This window comes from Thamnophis sirtalis, unplaced genomic scaffold (assembly GCF_051295495.1).
Source record: "Thamnophis sirtalis isolate CommonGarterSnake01/CBP01778 unplaced genomic scaffold, rThaSir2_p1.2 scaffold_2, whole genome shotgun sequence".
NCBI lineage: Eukaryota > Metazoa > Chordata > Lepidosauria > Squamata > Natricidae > Thamnophis > Thamnophis sirtalis.
Genome location: NW_028261382.1, coordinates 166,528,195 through 166,542,904, shown reverse-complemented (window position 1 = coordinate 166,542,904; position 14,710 = coordinate 166,528,195).

Below are 14,710 nucleotides of genomic sequence, written 5' to 3'. Positions count from 1 at the left end.
GTCAGATCAATGGATCTGGTTCCTTCTCTGGATTTTGAAAGGACAGGATTGTAGTGCTGCTCAAATGCAGTGGGTGTCACTGCTAGATTGTATGGAACAGTCATCAGGTTTATTTTTGTTTTATTTATTAGATTTGTTGGCTGTCTATCTCACTTCAGGGCAATTCTGCGCCGCTTACAAAGGTTGGGGTAAAACTCCTTAATTGGTAACAATGATTGCTTCACTTTGGCTGCTGGTGACATCCAACTACAGGTAATCTTTGACTTACAATTTATTCAGTAAACATTTAAAATGTCAATCCAAAGTTATAGCCCCTGCAGTGCAGTGGTGGGTTTCAAAAATTATTGGAACCTACTCTGTGGGTGTGGCCTCCTTTGTGGGAGTGGCTTGCTACCCATGTGACCGGATGGGAGTGGCTTGCTGACCATGTGACTGGATATGAAATTAGGAATTAGTACTTAGGTCGGTCCAAGTAGCTATTCAGAAACTCTGGCATTGAAGCATGCAAGTCTTAAAGCTGTCAAGTTACAAGATCCTTGCCAGTGGTGGGTTTCAAAAAAATTTGGAACCTCTTCTGTAGGTGTGGCCTGCTTTCCGGGTCCACTGGTGGAACCTCTTCTAACCGGTTTGGTAGATTTGACAAATCTGTTCTACCGAATAGGTGGGAACCCACCTCTGCTGCAGAGCACCTAGTCATGTGAACAAAATTTAGATTATTTGCAATCCTCTCACCTTCATGACCGACTACAGAGACACTGCAGCTGCCCTCACCTATATATCCTCCGCCCACTCCATCCTACCCACCTGAACTCCTTGGGCTTACATCCCACCCAGCTGGGTCCCCACAGGCCTTGGGCCTGCTGCTTCCCACCCCACTGAATGCCACACCCTTGGACCACACCCATCATGCCTCACTTCTGTTCTTTTTTTTTAAAGGAGAGCCGGTCAATGTGCTGCATGGCTTTCTTGTACAGAGGCCATGTGGGTAAGTCTTAAAAGGCGCCACCCTTGGGAGTTTCACCAGCTAAGCGCCAAATCCAGCTAGGAGAGCGCGCTTCTGCAGCTCTCGTCCAGCGGGAGCGCCAGCGCCCCCTGCCTTTATGACGCGGCATCGCACCACACCCTTCTCCCCTTTGCGACCGTCGGCCGCAAGTCGCGTGGCGTTTCGCGGCGCTCCCTCCTTACTCTTTGCTTCCAAATCGGGTTCGAGACCGAGGAGGGTCACGGGGGAAAGAATTTGGCAGGCGAAAAGTTGTTGCCGACACTGGACTCGGGCAGGACCGCCCTGGAAATCAAGTTGAAAGCAAGCCGACGCCGATTTACTGGGAAGCGCTGAGCCAAATGCTTAGATGGGACGGGCATTGCGCCCCACCACCACCCCCGAGTTGCATGGCATGCCTGAAACGCACCCACGGGCGCAGCTGCGGCTTAAAAAGTTGGTCCTAGAATTGCAGTCTAAAACAGGCAGCCTTTTGCTCGCTGCGGTGCCCACTCGTGGGGTTTGGACGGAGTATCTACACGCAGGTGGTTTAGGGCCGGGGGTCTCCAACCTTGGCAACTTTTAAGCCTGGCGGACTTCAACTTTGCTGGCTGGGGAATTCTGGGAGTTAAAGTCCGCCAGACAAGGTTGGAGAGCTCTGGTTTAGGGGAGTAATCCCCGTCCCCAGGACGACGCGCTCCTAAGAACGAGTGGACGAAGCCGGGGGAGGGTGGTGGTAGTGTCGGCGGGGCTTTATAGAAAGTGCTTCGCGAAATCCTTCAGCAGGAGAGTCAACCCTCCGCGCCGGCTTTCCTTCGCGCCGGCGATTCGGGGAGAGGAGACTGACTGACGCTTCCTCGCTGTGGCCCCGGGTGAATCGGCTTTTTTCCATTTGCTGCGCGCCGCGCCAGGCAGAAGCTGGCTTCCAAAGGCTGGGTCAGCGCGCGGCCGCCGAGCGCGCTCTCTTCTGCGGTGGAGGCGCCTGTCGCGGGCTCCCCTCCTCGGCCGTCGGCTCCACCTCCGCGTCCCTTCGCGCCGAGGAGCCAGCCTCCTTCCCCCCCCCCCCCCATCGGCAGGTGCCTTCGCGGCTCCTAGCCTGCCGGCAGCTGCCGCTTTGGGTGACCTCGCCGCCACCCCCTGCGGAGAAAACAGGAAAGTGGGAGGTGGAGAGCCTGGCGTGAGCGGGGTCAGAGCTGCCGAGCTGGAGCTGCAGACGGCCCCGGCCTTCCTTTCCTCCTTTTCCTGTGCAGAGGGCTTCGTATAATTATTACCCTTTTCCGCTTGGCAGTTCAGAAGCGACAGAGATCTAACAGGGATTTCCACCATGGGAAACATCTGACACGGTGCAGGAACAGGGCTGACACCAGTCTGGTTGAAGGCTTCCAGAGGAATGAATTGCACCTCTTTTTAGGCTACAATTCTCAAACCTGGGTACCTTCCTACTTACCTGAACGTGGCTAGATGCTGAGCTTGTCCATCAGAAAGGCGGTTCGAATCCCCAGCACCGCGTAAGGGAGTGAGCTCCTGTTACTTGTCCCAGCTTCTGCCAATTTAGCAATAGCAGTTAGACTTATATACCGCTTCATAGGGCTTTCAGCCCTCTCTAAGCGGTTTACAAAGTCAGCATATTGCCCCCAACAACAATCTGGGTCCTCATTTTACCCACCTCGGAAGGATGGAAGGCTGAGTCAACCCTGAGCCGGTGAGATTTGAACAGCCGAACTGCAGAACTGCAGTCAGCTGAAGTAGCCTGCAGTGCTGCATTTAACCACTGTTCGAAAGCATGTAAAAATGCGAGTAGAAAAATAGAAACCACCTTTGGTGGGAAGGTAACTTGTTCAGTTGCCTTCGGTTTTAGTCGTGCCAGCCACATGACCAGGGAGACTTTGGACAGCTGTAAACATAGCAATCCTAAATGGTCATTTTGAGATTCAAACTCCGTTTTCAAGTGGGATGCAGTGAACTCTTAAGATAGCAACCCCTTTCCTCTTATCTGATGAGATCGCTTCTTCACATAGATTGCATTCATAAAGTTGTGAATTAAAGTTAGGTGCTTTCAGAAAACAGGTGTTGTGCGCTGCAGGTTTAATATTTAACTTGCTTATTGTGGGTATTTGAGCTCAGAAAATAAGCAACTGATGGGTGGTTCCATTAGATTTGACTCTTCTGCATAATATTTTCAAATTGTACATTTACTATATAAAACTATTAAGGTGTATATTTAAGATATTATTGGAAGTTGTTAGGAAGTTGTTGGGAGAGCGAGTATGTTCAGTGAAGTGTTGTGAGAGTTGTGTTGGAGAACACACAAACCAGCATACAGAGAGACTGCAGTTTTTACTTTCGTGGAAATAGAGGTATCAGAGTCCATCAAACAGTCCAAGTCATACACGGATAAGACAGTCAGTCATCAATGTCTTTTCAGTTAAGGGATAATCCAAATAACATAGTCCAGTATCATACAATCAGTCCAGTACACAAAGTTTGCTAACAGTTGCAAAACTTACAATAGCTCACGACACTCAGATCAGATCAGCCCAGCATCTAACTAACACAGAGAGAACTAACAGTCATTCTGGCTCCCTCTTATGGCCGATTGAGGAAACAGCACCCAATCACATTTACAACATGATTTAAAGAAACCAGTACAGCATTGTTACATGATTTATATATTGCCAACCCAACTGTTAGAATTATATTCCTAACATTCTCCCCTTTGGGTAGGACTATAGATTTTACAATCTTAATCCGTATTGTTCACAACAACGTTTATGCTTTATATTACCTTGGGCCTTAGTAAAATGAACTGCGATGTTATCTTCATACATACAATACTCCAGTGTAATCAGTTTACTACTAACACTTTGTCTCACGTTTAAATATCTCAAGTCAGTGTGTTTTGACCTAGTTTTTACAGCGAGATTGGATGCCATCTGGATTGCTGCTTGATTGTCTTCATAAACAACAATAGGCTCTCGTATGTCAATTCCCATATCAAGTAGCAGTTGCTTATAATAAAACAAATCAGTACATAATAATGACAGACATGAGAACTCAGCCTCCATAGGCGATAGACCTAAATGCTTTTGTCTAATAGACTGCCATCCAATTAGTGCCTTTCCCAGGAATACGACAAACCCTGATATTGATTTCCTGGTAGACACATCTGTAGCAAAACTTGCATCAGCATATGCAGTCAAGCTCAGATCATCTCTAGGTTCTAAATACAATGCATAATGCATCGTTTGCTTAAGATATCTTAATATCCTCTTAGCAGCTTGCCAGTGCCTTTCAGTCAGTTCAGCATTAAACCTGACTAATTGATTTACACTATAGGCTATGTCGGGCCTTGACCAATTACTCAGATATGATAAGCTACCAATTAATGATTGATAAATACCTTTATCAAACACAGTGCTTTTTGCATCATCGTGGCTAAATTCCAGACCTATTGGAGTTTTAGCTGGTTTACACAGTTCCATCCTGAACAGTTCTGAGTAGCTGGTTAATCTTCTCGTTTGTGAGATTTTGTACCCTCCCCTAGTTTTATCTATCTTTAATCCAAGTTATTGCCTAATCTCACCGGGATGTTTTATACTGAACTTCGTTTTCAACAGTGTAATAATCTCAGTAGCTTCTTGCTCAGTTTTAGTGATTAATGCTATGTCATCAATGAACAATAGCAACAATGAAATCACACCATCACTTTCTTTCTTAAACAAACATGGATCAGCCATGCCAACTTTGAAAACTATCTTAGTTAACTCTTTCACTATACATTGATTCCATTCATAGCCTGATTGCTTTAAGCCATAAAGACTCTTAACTTCCAGCAATCAGTTTTACTATCAGTGTTTAACCCTAAAGGCTTCTTTAAATATATAGTATATTGCAATGGTGCATGGAGATATGCCGTCTCAACATCTAAATGATTCACTACATATCCATGCCTAGCTGCCCAAACTAATGATGCATGTAATGTAGCCTTTAGACTAGGTGCAAATACCTCATCATAGTCATTGGCTGACTGATCAAACCCTTGTGCTACCAATCTGGCTTTATGGGTAACATCCCCATCTACACTTGTTTTAATCTTGTAGATCCATTTACATCCTATGGCATGTTTACCTGGGGGTAACCTTACATTTTCATACACCTCTAACTTTTGTAAGGATTTCAGTTCCTTTTCCATTGCTGTTTTCCAAACTATCTGCTCCTCCTTAGGATACATGGATAGTTCATGATACATAGCAGGAACTTTATCTACTTGACAAGCTATACTAGCTTGATATCTATCAGGTAGTCGTGTTACACGGGTTGAACGTCTAGGCAACTCAGGGCTCTCCAGTGGACTCTCCTGTTTCACCCGCTCCCGTTCTTCTAGTTTCTCCTATACCTGCACTTTCTCTTCAATTGCTGGTTTTACTATTTCATCACTAGGGACACCTGAGTGTCGATAACTACATCATCAGTTGGTTCTAATTTATTCCACCCCATGTGTTCTATAAACTTAGCACTAGCGCTACAGTGAACCTTAGTTGTGCCTTTCTCCCAAAACTTAAATGATCTATGGTTAGCCTCGTAACCTACAAAAAATAACTATCGAGCTCTATGCTGCCCTTTCAGTTGCACTTGTGATGGTATATGCACCCATGCTGGGGCTCCGAATGTATGTAGGCAACTCAGATCTAGTTTTCTGCCATGCCACCTAGTGAATGGCAATTCACCGGTTGTTGTATTCACCACATTATTTAAAACATGGTTACTACACATCATAGCTTCACCCCACAGTGTTTTCGGGAAACCTGAATCAGCTGTCATAGTTCGAGCCATGGCCTGTAATGTTTGCCCCCTTTGTTCTACAAACGAGTTATGTTGTGGCCTATAAGGAGCAGAACATTTGTGCTCGATTCCAGCTGTTCTTAACATAGTTTGGAATTTATAGTTGGTAAACTCCGTCCCATTATCAGTAACTACAGTGATAACCTTGGCTTTCATTTTTCTCTCCGCAAACCTCAGCCAATTAAAGAAATGCTGAAAAATTTCTGTTTTGTTTTTCATCAAGTAACAGAAACCGTATCGGGAATAATGATCCATGATACTCAAAACATAACAGGCACCTCCCAAACTGGGTTTCTTAGGTCCTATTATATCAGCAAAAAACAACTTTCAGAGGTTCCTTTGTTTTAAAACCATTCAGTCTGTTTGCAGGAGTAACTTTGCTCTTCTCCTGATAGCAAACATTGCAATTTAAACATTTACTGCATGGATTTAGTTTTACTCCTTCTGACAATTTAACAGTTTGTTGCAGCATCTTGAAATTAATGTGCCCCCTGTGTCTATGTAGTAAATGTATACATTTGTCATGTGGATTCACATTATCATAAACTGAGTTAGCTATTTGGGCATCAGATATAACGTATAAACCATTTGTTAATTTGGCAGTAACCCTATTACCTTTTCAATTATACAGTTATCTCCCCTAAAGGTTACTACATAGCCAATATTAACTAGAGCCCTTACTGATAATAAATTAAAGTTCAGTTTAGGTACCTATAACATGGAGAAACGCTCATTTACAAATGAACAATATGCAGTACCTTCAGCCTCCTTCATCTTCCATCCATTCACCAAACATACAAACCTTTTTCTATCTCTAGCAATGCACTGTGATGCTCCACTATCAACAACCCACAAATCATGGTTTACTGGTGCATTGCTAGACATAGCCAAAGTAGACATAGCTAAATTGAGATTAGCATTCTTTCTAGCTCTTTCGGCATTCTGTTGTCTTGCCTTTTTATAGAACCTAGCTATATGTCTCCTAGCCCCACAAGAAAAACATTTTTGAACAGTATAGGCAGTAGAATGTGACTCCTCATGTTGTGGTGGTTTCTCTCTCAGTTGTTCCCTCTCCATCCTTCTCCTTGACTCTTCCAACAATCGTGCAGTAATGTCAGTCAATGTAAGTTCATTCCGGGTTAGGACTTCAAGAGAAGATACAAAAACATCATAACTCTCATCCAGTGTGGAGAGTATGATATAAACTTGATGTAGCTCAGGAAGGATTAATTCTATTTCATGTAGCTCCTGGAAAACCCCTTTCATAAAGGTTAAACCTAACATATCTCCACCTTTCAGAAGATGTGCCCTAAACAGTTTGCGTGTGAGATCTAGGTGTGCACCTACAGTGTCACGTACATAAATTCTCTTCAAATTCTCCCAACATCTTGCAGCAGAATCTTCTCTACGAATGTGTACTAATTGTTGGTCATTCAGTGTTAGATCAATTATACACAACGGCCATTCGTTGCATCGCTGAAAATCTGTTATCTTCTTGGCATCATCCTCGTTATCTGGATTCCAAGCAGTTACATCCGATGGATTCTGTACAGCATTCTATAAACCTTCCCTACGCAGGAATAGTCTGCATTTCATAGACCAGGAAACATAGTTTGTTCCATCCAACCAGGTTATCATCGATAGACTTGTTGATGGGTCGCTCACCATCTTCTCCAGGATAGTAACAATCACTAAATAAACAGATGTCTGTCTATGGTATTGTGTATCAACACCAACTCTCCTTTAGCTACGTCTGGTACACTCTGGGCCCATAACCAGTATTAGGTAAGCTCCCCATTGGGAGAGCGAGTATGTTCAGCGAAGCGTTGTGAGAGTTGTGTTGGAGAACACACAAACCAGCATACAGAGAGACTGCAGTTTAAATAGGCTTTTACTTTCGTGGAAATAGAGGTATCAGAGGCCATCAAACAGTTCAAGTCATACATGGATAAGACAGTCAGTCATCAATGTCTTTTCAGTTAAGGGATAATCCAAATAACAGAAGTTACTTAATTACACCAGCTACATAGACTGGGCTTATGCAGCCAAACCTGATTAGTAGGTAAATCATCTCTCCCCCCCCCCCCAAATAATGTATGAAACAGCCCTGAAATTATAACAGCCTTTTGAATGGTTTATAATATGATACTCTGATCAATGAACTAACCACATTTTAACCCAGACAGTGTGAGCCCAGACAGTGAATAAAAGCAGTTCAGATAATGGAGTTTCTATTTGGGATGAGTAATGAGGAAAATGGTCTTCTCTGAATTTTTTGAACTGTGTTAGAGATCCTACATGTGAGAACAAATATGATCAAAGCTGCAAAAGAAATTTGCAGTTTTAGGGCCAATCAACACAAGGCACACAGAAGAAACCAAAGTTAGATGGTTTTAGGAACAACCGTGCAACAAAACATGTATTTATTAAAACTTCCTATAAACAAATGACAATTTCTTTTAGTTGCATTCTGCTTTGAGGCGAGGTTGCACTCTATAAGGTTGTTTGGGAATACTCTTGGATGTAGCATTATTGCTTGATAACCATGTAACATCAGTGGCTCAGAAAGCTGTTTATATAGCCTTTCCTTCAATCATTATTTGGAGAAAAGAGGCTTAGTTTTTGTGACTCATGCGCTAAAGCATGAGTTACCTTGGTAACTTGAAGATGTGTGAATTGCCTGCGGGCCGGGGAATTCTGGGAGCTGAAGTACAAGAAGCTTTTAACTTGCGAAGGTTGAAAAATATGGTACTAAAATAATAAAGCAATGTACAAGTTAGATTAATGTAACATTCCCACTTAGTGTAAGGTAATTTTTAAAGAAAAATTACAGTGGGTCCATCATACAGCAACATGGATGATATGTGGTGCCTCTCAAGTACCCCCTATGTGGAATTTAAATGGTTGTCAAGTTCACCAATGTTCACAATAGTGTATAAAACTGTACATTGTTGTTTAGCTAAGAGCTAAAAATACTTGTTTATCTAGGCATTTGAATGTTCTCAGTTGTTGCAATTGTTTTTAATCATTTTCAGGTAATGAATTATTATTTTAACATTTTATTTATTTATGTTCCACCTTTATTATTTTTATAAACAACTCAAGGTGGTGAACATATGTATTACACCTCCCTCCTCCTGTTTTCCTCGGAACAACAACCCTGTGAAGTGGTTGGGCTGAGAGAGATTTAAGATTTGTTTTAATTATATTTCTGTTGCTTTAATTTTTCCTTTAAAAGCTGTCTGGTATTACTGAGAGAGTGGGCATCTTTACAAATAAAGCAAAGATAAAATATTGTACAGGGGGAAATATTTCTAATGAAGGACCGATCTATGCTGTCAGGTTACTCAGCCTTAGAGCAGTGAAATCTAAAATTACAATCGTCCTTAAAATGTGTGCCATAGAGGCTGGGAGACTTTATCCAGCACCCATTTATCAGGAGGCAGATTAGTAATGTCCCTTCCCACTTTTCTACAATCCTCCCTATCCCATTACCACCTTAACTTACAAGTGGTTCTTTCCATGACCTGCATATGCAGCCATTGGGATTTCCAAGAAAGTATAACTAGCAAGCTGTGGTTTGCTTTACCGTGGGTTATTCTATAAATCACAATAAATTGGATTGATACAACATATTAATTCTTAATCCATTGTTTACAAATCATATTCAAGTTCATATAATGTGATAAACGCAAATGAGCGGCTTTATGGCGTGGATGATATCCGAGGACTGCCTTATTTCCTCTACTGAAACTAGAATTTCGGTGGAATTCCAACCCTTTAGAGAGCCAGTTTGATCTAGTAGTTAAGGGACCAGGCTAGAAATCAGGGAGACTGAGTTCTAATCCCGCCTTGTGCCAGTCACCTGCTTTCAACCCTAGGAAACAGGCTGGGGCAAACTACTTCTAAAATCTTGCCAAGAAAACTGCAGGGACTTCTACAGGCAATTTCCAGGGGTCTGTTGTGACCCGCCAGCATAGCTGGCAGCAGATTCGGACAGTGAGGAGGTTGGGGAGGAACATGGGCCAGTCCTAGAGTCGGGAAGGCTCTATCAAGTACTCTGCGTCAGAGGCAGAGATGCGGCCAGGGCCGTCTGACAGTTATCAGCTGCCTTCGGAGTCAGACATCAGTGCGGCAGATGAATAGCTTGAGCCTGTTCCCAGTGTGCGCATGCACAGAATTGCCAGATGAAGGGAACAGCTAAGGAACAAGTAAAGCCACACGTGGACGGTGAATGGCCCCTCCCATAGGGAATAAAAGAGGAGCGAAAGGGGAGGGGTGTTTGCAGGAGGCAATTAGTTCATTCCTGCATTCTTGCCAAATATTGCGGTGTCTGAAAGATATTGGCCTGGCCACTCTCCAAGTCTGATAAATGTCGGTAATTGTGAACTATTTTGAAAGATTGTGGGCTGGAACTTTGCTGGAAAGGAATTCACTGTAAATTAAATAAAAGGGGTTTATCAGGTTGAGGACTCTGCTTCGTGCTGCTAGGTCAGAACAGAGTCGCCATGGACTTGAAACCATACACTTTTTAGCCCTGCACTCATATCTAAATGCTCCATTTCTGAGAACTGTCCAAGAAAATTACCAATGCATTGGGGTTGTTTGAAATGGGAAAATATGGACTATGCCATCCATGTGAGGGTTCTTTGCTTCCCAAGGACGACACATCACAAGCGCAGCAAATCTACACAATGTTTTATTGCAGCACACACTTCCTCCAACAACAGACTATTGCTCTCCACTCTTTTAGGCTTTGCAAGATGTTGCCAGGTAGATACACAATACTTAGTCTCACAGTCTGTAAAGTGGCTTACAACCTTTGCCTTCTTCCAAAAGTTCTTAATATGAGTTAGGATGAGGTGCTGCCTCAAAGTGGTAGTTCTTTTTCTGGTTGCTACTGAGCTCCTGGCAAAGGTCCATGCTCCAGGCAGAACTCCTACCGGTTCCACCACAAAACCGCGGTAGACTAAAGCGCGCTCGACGAAAGTGCATACGTGACATCATCACAGCGCGACGAAAACAGCACGCTGTGAGCGGTAAACTTAAAATTAACCCGTAAATCTAAACCTAACCCCCCCCCAAACCTAACCCTAAACCTAAGCCTAAGCCTAAGCCTTAACCTAACCCTAAACCTAACCCTATACCTAACCCTTAACCTAACGCTAAACCTAACGCTAACCCTTAACCTAAACCTAACCCTAACGCTTAACGTAACCCTAACCCTAACCCTAACCCTTACCTTTATGTGAATCGGCTTGCTTTAAAAGCGCTTTTTAAAGCGCCCTTTTTTCTCCGCGGTCGTATTTGTCGCGCTGCTGATGATGTCAGGTACGCACTTTAATCGGGCACGCTTTAGTGGACCGCGGTTTTGACGGGTCACGCTCCTACCAGGGTATGTTGTTCATGGTCCCGACAGATGAATGAAAGTCCTCTTGCTTTCTTGTTCATAGCTGCCCATCTGCAGACATCGCCTCTGCTTCCTTGTCCATTTGCTTTTCACCTTTTCTCCTACACACAGTTGCTGCCTTGGCATTTGCTTTTGTAAGCTAAGAGCCTGGGTGGAATGAGGCTGCCCCTGGATGTTGGCACATCCTTAAAAAATGCCAGGGTGTGGTTTTAATTGTTACAGACAGCGAAAACACCAGTTTGGATACTTACGAGTAAAGTTGTGAGTGAATGTATTTGTGCATGAGGGAAGTGGGGGTGGGAAATATTTTTGCTGGGCTACTCTTTCCCAACTTTGGAACGAGCTCCCCATGGAGATTCGGACCCTCTCCACCCTTCAGGCCTTCCGGACGGCTGTGAAGACCTGGCTGTCCCAGGCAGCCTGGGGTTGAGTTCCCCCTGCTACTCGAATTTGCTGTGTCTGTTGTGATTTTAAACTGTTTGTATTGTCTGATTGTCTTTGTCTTACTTTTTTGTAATTTCCCCTCCCTTGGCTTTGTTTAGCCACCCTAAGTCCCTTCGGGGAATAGGGCGGCCTACAAATTGAATCAAATCCAAATCCAAACTTCACTCCCTCAGTCCAAAGGCTTCACCAAATCTTAATTGGGTCCTCATTGGAGGTTGTGAGTCTTCTTTTGCACCCAAGATGGACTTAACTTCCAGAGAGGGCCTGAGACACTTACTCCCTGTTGTTTGTCAATTGTTTACTAATCATCAGGCTATAATCAATTACAGCTATAGAGATGGTCAACAGTATGGAGTTCTGGGGGTGCAGATAACTAACAATCTGAACTGCCCTCTCCACATGTCATCCTTAGTGAAGTGTGCAAACCAGCATCTGCATTTCCTGCATCAGCTGAGGAGAGCACATCTTTTTCACCTCCCAACGACCAACAAGATTGCACAGGCTGGGCCTCCTCCAGGTGCCGTGAACCGGACAATGCCGGTTGGCAGCTCCCAGGTGGAGGGCCTTCTCTGTTGTTGCGCCGGCCCTGTGGAACGATCTACCAGCAGAGATCTGGACCCTTACCACTCTCCCGGCCTTCCGTAAAGCCGTTAAGACCTGGTTGTTCCAGCAGGCCTGGGCTGTTGATGGATATCCAGCCGCCGCTTAGATGTAATGGATGATGTGAATTTTTAATATTGTATTTTTCTATTTTTAAATTTAAACTGTTTCTGTCTTGCTGTGAGCCGCCCAGAGTCCCGATGTGTGTGGGCGGCATACAATTTTTAATAAACCTTAAACCTTAAACCTTTCCTACTGTCCTGGCCACTTTTTACAGAGGCACAATTAAAAAGCTATTTAACACACGGCATCACTCTTTGGTTTGGTGGCTGCAGTGCCTCAGAGAGAAAGAGAGAAAGTGGTAAGGACAGCCGAGAAGATTATAGGAAGCTCGGTTCCATCTGGTAAACTCTCAAGTTTTGTTTTTCTCACCATGCACATGTATACATTTGAACGACTGTTGTTTCTCCATGTCATATAATATATGTGGGTATATGCATAATTCTGTATTATTTATTTATTTATTTATTTATTTATTTATTTATTTATTTATTTATTTATTTATTTAGCCGTGTTTATGTAGTGTGTATTAGAGGAGCTCCCTTTGAGAGCTGTATGAAACGAAATTTCATTTTAATGTATGCCATTAGTATACATTCAAAGTGACAATAAAAGTTAGTCTAACCCTAAGCCTCTCTTTCTCTCTTTTAAGTCATTGGAGCCATTTGGTCTCGGTATCAAGAAGCAGACTGAATGCAGGCCCTGAACAATTTGAACCTTTTACATCATCTTATGTTCTATCATAATTGATAAGTGGTACGGCTTTGCAGAAAATGAAGTGAATTATTTACATTTCCCAGTCTAGACAAATACTTGAAATAAACATCTGCATGTGCATAGAGTATTTTCCTTTACGAAAGTGTTTCTAAAAAAAAACATTTGCATGTCGGAAACATGCAGCTGTATTCTGTTCAATAACTCCTGGAAAAAAAATACCTTGTGTTAATTGTGTCCAAATTTTTTCCATAACTTAACTCTCTACAGAGGAGGCTTTGTACTGCCACCTAGTGATCTGTTTTTCATGACATAATGGCCAAGCAGTCTAATAAACAGTGAAAAAACATCCAACTGTGAACAGGGGACTTCGGTAAATTGATTGCTGCAAACTATCAATGAAATACAGGAGCTGTATTTCAGAACTGAAACCACAAATTCCCATTCTTTTAGATTGCAAGATACTATTTCACAGCATCACTACTGATAGATTTAATCACTAAGTTACTGAGCCCACTTACCCTGGTTCCCCCCCCTAAACTATAAACAATAATTGTTAATTTAGATTACACAAAAAAAGACCTTAATGAGTAGCTTCAAATCTATCTTTCCTTCTGCACTATTCAAAATGTTTCTATTTGCAACCTAAATTTATGACTTAGAAGAACTGATTGTAAATATATTGCAATTTATGGTGTTGTGAGTAGATAGAGCTGTTAAATTGTAAGACAAAATTGTCTTCAGTTCAGAAGCTCTATCCACGTTGCACTATAAATTGTGTTTATATGATACGTTGAGTTTATTTGTACAAAGTAACTGAAAAGAGTGAAGAGTTTTATCCCTTTTCAGGTTACAATCTGATCTAAAAGATCAGCACAAGCAAATACACTGGCGACATACAGCCTTCCAAAGATTAAGACTATCCAGGCTAGGAAAAAACCCATCAGTGTAATTTGAAAACCTTAGAGCAGTACCCCTCTGTATTTTTTAGAAGGCTTTCACCACTTATCCTTCCTACAATAGCCACACTCTTAGTTACCCCTTGAAAATTATGTTTTCTCCAATAGACGGTGGATAAAAATGAATGATGAGCCTGCTTGTCTCATTCATTATGAAGATAAAGCTGCTGCTTAAGTTATTATAGCTTACACTTATATAGAATAATATATGCTTACCCAGCGGTGTAAATTCATAAAGTGGTGTGTATGATAATTCTCTGGCTGAGTTCTTATCGTAAATCACCACGTAGTTTATTTGGTTTGGCTAAGTCTAATAGGTGAATCTTGGAGTTGGGGTTTTTAATAACCCGGTGGTTATTTAATTTCTAAACCATTGCTAAACAAACCATGCCTTAGCACAATATAGAAAACAGGCCATAGATTGTTATGCTCATTCAAAGAATAGTATATTAATGCTTTTGTTGGCAACAGTTATCATGCTTGGATCAACTGTAGCAGTTATAAATGAATATGCTGAAGACTTAGGGCAGATTGGACATTGTGCCTTCTTACAACATCCCTGAACGCTGATTGTGTTCAAAAGTATCATCCCAACCATCCTCCTGAATATTACTAGTAAATATCCATCCTATACAGCAGATGAAACAGATGTGTGTTGATTCATGTGAGATATTCATGTGAGATATTGCCTTAACCTTTCCA